General features: G+C 38.3%; 1 long non-coding RNA gene across 1 annotated transcript; it reads left to right on the top strand.

Moving 5' to 3' along the window:
* Positions 1-2,103: 2,103 nt before the first annotated feature.
* On the top strand, positions 2,104-3,351 carry LOC128282442 (uncharacterized). Its single transcript, XR_008272710.1, has 2 exons — positions 2,104-2,266; positions 3,159-3,351. It is a non-coding gene; the product is annotated as an uncharacterized LOC128282442 (long non-coding RNA).
* The last annotated feature ends 2,375 nt before the right edge of the window (positions 3,352-5,726 follow it).

The following is a 5,726-nucleotide window of genomic DNA, read 5'->3' as shown; positions in this document are numbered from 1 at the left end:
TACACAGACCACAAGAGTCTTAAGTATTTGTTGACTCAGAAGGAGCTGAACCTTAGGCAAAGGAGATGGATTGAGTTGCTTAAGGATTATGACTGTTCGATCGAGTATCACCCAGGCAAGGCCAATGTGGTAGCCGATGCTTTAAGTCGTAGAATCGTATCTGATCTGAGAGCAATGTTTGCTCGTTTGAGTCTGTATGATGATGGCAATTTGTTGGCTGAATTACAAGTAAGGCCAACCTGGGTGGACCAGATTAAGGAAAAGCAGTTGGAAGATGAGTCTTTGGTTGCTCGTTTTCAACAAGTTAAGGAAGGAAACTTGAGTTCGGTTTAAATGGTGATGGAGTTCGTGTTTCGAGGAAGAATTTGTGTTCGAGGACTCGATTTAAGCGCGCACAATATTGAAGGAAGCTCATGGGGATTATGTGCCATGCATCCTGGAGGGAATAAGTTGTATCACGACTTGCGAGAATTGTACTGGTGGCCTGGACTTAAGCGAGAAGTAACGGAGTTTGTAGGAAAATGTTTGACATGCCAACAAGTGAAAGCTGAGCATCAATTACCTTCTGGACTGTTACAGCCAGTGAAGATACCACTTTGGAAGTGGGAGAGGGTAACCATGGACTTTGTGAGTGGGTTGCCTTTGACACCATCAAAGAAAGACTCGGTGTGGGTGATTGTGGATAGGTTGACCAAATCAGCCCATTTCATAGTACGTACTGACTTTTCGCTTCAAAAGTTAGCCAAGCTGTATGTGGCGGAGATTGTACGACTTCATGGAGTCCCAGTTTCAATTGTCTCTGACCGGGATCCCAGATTCACATCTCGGTTTTGGAAAAAGTTACATGAGGCGTTGGGGACGTGATTGAACTTTAGTACGGCTTTCCATCCCCAAACTGATGGTCAGTCAGAGAGGGTTATTCAGATTCTGTAGGACATGTTGAAGGGATGCGTGATTGACTTTCGAGGTAGTTGGGAGGATTACTTGTCGTTGGCAGAATTTGCGTACAATAACAATTACCAGGCGAGTATTCGAATGGCACCGTATGAAGCACTGTATGGACGAAGGCGTCGTACACCTAGTTGTTGGACTGAACTAGGAGAGCGACAAATTCTTGGACCAGAGTTGGTAGCTGATACTAAGGATAAGGTTAGAATAATTAGGGACCGGTTAAAAGAAGCATCTAATAGGCAAAATTCGTATACAGATTTGAAGCGTAAGGAGATTGAGTACTTAGTAGGTGATATGGTCTTCTTAAAGGTTTCTCCTTGGAAGAAGATATTAAGGTTCCGTAAGAAGGGCAAGTTGAGTCCGCGGTTCATTGGGCCTTATCGGGTTTTGAACCGAGTAGGCCCAGTGGCTTATCAGTTGGAATTGCCTCTAGAGTTAGACAGGATTCACGATGTTTTTCACGTCTCCAGGTTAAGACGTTATCGTTCTGGCCCTGCTCATGTCCTGCCAGTTGCAGAAATTGAAGTTCAGACTGATTTGACCTTTGAGGAGGAGCCTGTGCAAATATTGGCTCGAGATGTTAAGGTTCTTAGAAGGAAATCTGTCCCGTTAGTGAAAGTGCTTTGGCGTAATCATGGAAGGGAAGAAGCTACTTGGGAATCAGAAGAGACTATGCGTCAACAATACCCTCAACTATTTGGATCAGGTAAATTTCGAGGCTGAAATTTCTTTAAGGGGGTAGAGTTGTAACGCCCCAATTTTCGGGAATTCTGTGAATGTTGGCAAAATTTCATGCTTTGATTTTGTCATTTGTGAGTGAAATTATGAAATAGGACCTATGTGAAAATGTTTGAAAATGCTACAGGCTAATTTGTAGTGGCCAAATAAATAGTAGTGCAAAATAGGAGTATTTGTATGTCAAACCTCCCATTTTACAAGAAGTGGCCGACCATCATGTTGTTGAAGACAATATGTGCACTTGATATCCATAATTTATGGTACAAATTGATAAAAAATTGATAATGGGTTAGGTAAATGTTCCATGATGGGCATGATAAGCATTATGGGCATTTTTTTTATTGACATTATGGCATAGGTATGGCACAAATAATATAGGTTATTTTGTGTCATAAAATGTTGGGTAATAAAATAACAAAAGGATGAAAAGAACAAAGTTTTGTCCATCTTTGTTCATCATAGCCGAAAGTTAGAGAAGAGAAAGGAGAGGAGAAAGCTCTTGAGTATTCGGTCACTAGGAGGAGGAAAATTGAAGGCGGTTCATGTGTGGATCTCGTCAGCATATCGTCACAAACAGGTGTGTAACTAACACCCTCTTATAGACTAGATTGGCACAAGCTGAAAAGCCGAAATGCCGAAAAGCCGGTATTTTGAGATCTTGCGAGTGCGTGAATGCTCATGAGATTAATAGTTTGATGTATATGGTAAATTAAAGTGATAAGACTGTAGAGTCGCGATTACGTGCATTTCGATATTTTTGGCCTTAATGGGCCAAAACGGATAATGGGCCAACGGGCCCAAATTGGTAAGAAAACGCGGTAAGTGTTTACGATAAATGCGTAAATGGCTATGTTATGTATGAAAACCTTAAGAATAGTTAAATTACTTGAATACCCTATGTATACAAAATTACCATTATACCTTTAGGGTTACTTTTTGAAAAGCGTGACGATCGATTACGTATGATGTATGCCATAATTATATATCATTGCATGGGGACTTGGGTTATACTATGGAGGAAGCGTCCGGTGGCTATGCCACAATTATCTCGATCTGGTGGCTCTACCACATATATACATCTGGTGGCTATGCCACAATTATCGATCTGGTGGCTCGCCACATATATCTATTCGGTGGCTCGCCACAATATTCATATCTGGTGACTTCGTCACAATATTTGGCGACCTCACCTGCGATTTACGTGGTGTGTAGCGGTTGGGTGGGTCGAGTAGTCTCCCACATGGTGTAAGGCTGGTGCAGGGGTGTTATGGATGAATCAGGTTGGGTTTCTACATAAACATGTAATATCTGCTCGTTCATTATGGGCCTATGGGCTTTATTCTCAATTACATTGCTCAGGCTAAGGCCAACTTATTCTATTTACGTGGTTTGAGTGATATAGGCTATGGTTGGGTTAATTTACACACTGAGTTTCCCCAAACTCACCCCTTTTATTTTCATCCATGCAGGTAATCCCCAACCATAGTGGGCTTGGAGCTGTGAGGGAATTCGGAGTGGCCACCCGTTCTGAAAGTTTGATTTTCTTCTGGTGAACTGGACATCCTTTTATTTACGTTTGAAGTTTTGGGTTTTTAAATGTAATAAGCCCGCTTAATTATTTTTGATGGTTTTAATATGTATTACTAAGATAGGTATTACTTATTTTAACTGTTGAAATTGGATAGCTTTAGGGCGCGTTTTCAAAAACAACAATTGATTTCAAAATAACACGACAACAAGCAAAGCTTTTGCAATGAAAGTATTTTCCAAAATTAATCACTTTTCCTAAAAATGACTTAATCAAATCGGTTTCCTAGAAATATCCATGACGTTAAGGTGTGGTAATGCGGTATTCATGTCTAGGATTGGATCCGAAGGGACCTTGGTACTTAAGCAGTCCGATGGACTCACCACCTCTTTTCCGGTTTCCTACCTAGTGCACAGCTTCCATTCACTTTAACCTATAATGAAATTATTTTTTAAAACACTAAATAAGTTTTTCTGGATCAACAATATAAAATGTTTTGAACGCTTCGATGTGGCATGTCTGATCCGGTCATAACGTCTGGGCCGGGTTTAGGGTGTTACATTAGGCACTTAGGATGAACGAAATAAGTGTTATTTTAGGTATGTTTTGATGATTTTTAAACAGTTTTGAATGAGTGTATAATGTAGCTTATGACCTAAGTGAACTAGGAATATGTGACTTGTTGAAAACGGGTCTTTTAGGTACACACGGGTTGATTTGTGCCATACACGGTCATATGGCATGGGCATTTGGTCTATCTGATTCAGGTTTCATTTGGTATAAACAACCACATTAAGTTTAACAACCCATCCACAAAACTGTATGAAATTTTGCATAGTTTACAATTTAGTCCAACATGGCCACTGTTAGTTACATGGCTTAGAGACATGACCGTGTGACCCTAGATTACACGACATCAGTTTGCGGCATGGTTGGGGGACATGAATGTATGGTTCATCTCCACACGACCTTAGCCTGTCAAACATCCGTGTGAACCCTATTTTGTATTTTTGTCTCATTTTTTGAAATGTTCCAAATGAGTCCCTGGTTTATTTTAAATCGTTTTAAAGCTTCCATCGGCTCAGTTAATCCCGATAATATTTGAATAACATGTTTTTGATTATACGTTTGATGATTAATGATCATTTAAAGTAATTTTGCATTGATATGGCATGATTCTATTCTATTAGATGTGGTAGCATCTAGTAATCTTAATCTGGAAACAGAGATAGGTGAGGCGTGTTACATCTTTGTTGTGTTTTTAGTTAGTTGTACTTATTTGATTTAATAAGTGATTAGGGTATTTTTTTTGTGCTATTTTGAAACCTAATATAACTAATTAGAACCTAGGGAATCTAACGAGGTTGGTGAGTGATGTGGGGAGTCCACAATGGCCAAAATGGCACGAGAACATCACCTAGAAGGGGGTATTAAGATATCGAAGAATGAAAGTTGTGATACCCCTAATAGTGTTGAAAACAAATAATATTGAGTCACCAACACTGGTATCACGATACCTGAGCTCCTAAAAGACCTTATTTCAAGATTGAAACAAGAGAGACAAAAAATGACTAAAGGGGTAGTCTTTGTCCAACATGTCCCCCAACCAAAATTAGATAATCAATGGCAATATGGTCACTTTTTTAAGGTTGTAATCAGATAACAAATCCTTCTTTTGGCTAAGAAAAAGGTGAGATATTTTAGAATATTCATCTTTTCATCTTTTTAGCTTAGGGTTTAGTGTTTTTCTCATCTTGTTAGGATTCAAACTCTTTCTATTCTAATTTAATGCTAAGTTAGTTAGTTAGTTAGTTAAGTTTATTGTAGCTAGGTGTTAATTATCTTTTAATAGTTCAATTTTCATTGTAGTTACACTTTAACCCTATGATTTAATATTATTCAGCTTTTTATCATTCCACTTGTTAAAAATAGTTTCTTTAGTGTTTTTGTTCATCTAGTTTATTGTAATTGTTGTCTTCTCCAAGTTCTTGAAAGAAAGCTTGGATTTTATTGTCTTGATTTATGATTGATTATCTGATGTTAATGTGTTTAGAGACAAGTATGAGTAGCTAAATCATAGGTGGTTAGTTGATGGAAATGTGGGGAAGTTGATTTTTGGGTTTAAGCACTAAATTATAAAATCTGGACTAAATCAAATAGACTTCAGAACTTAAGATTGATGCCCCTAAGGCACCAATTTGATAGTCTCACGTTAGTTTGGTGAGGTCGAGAGAAAAATCAGAGTAATTTGTCTAAATTGATCAAATTGAGATCGAGAGGTAAAATTGGCGACTTACATCTCTAAGTCAAAGGTTAGCCAACCACATAGAAATCAATCAACGGCTTGTTGTTATCGTAATTTTTAGATTCATACTTTTCTAGAGTTACAATTTAGTCATTTTTTGTTCCTATATGATTAACTAGAGCAATTAACCTCTTGTATGACTTGACGTAATATATTTAGTTAGTGATTAGTTAGCTAGACTCTTTTAATTGCATATTCGTAGTT

Source organism: Gossypium arboreum, chromosome 10 (genome assembly GCF_025698485.1).
Source record: "Gossypium arboreum isolate Shixiya-1 chromosome 10, ASM2569848v2, whole genome shotgun sequence".
In the NCBI taxonomy this organism is placed as follows: domain Eukaryota; kingdom Viridiplantae; phylum Streptophyta; class Magnoliopsida; order Malvales; family Malvaceae; genus Gossypium; species Gossypium arboreum.
This window is presented reverse-complemented; position numbering and strand designations above follow the sequence as displayed.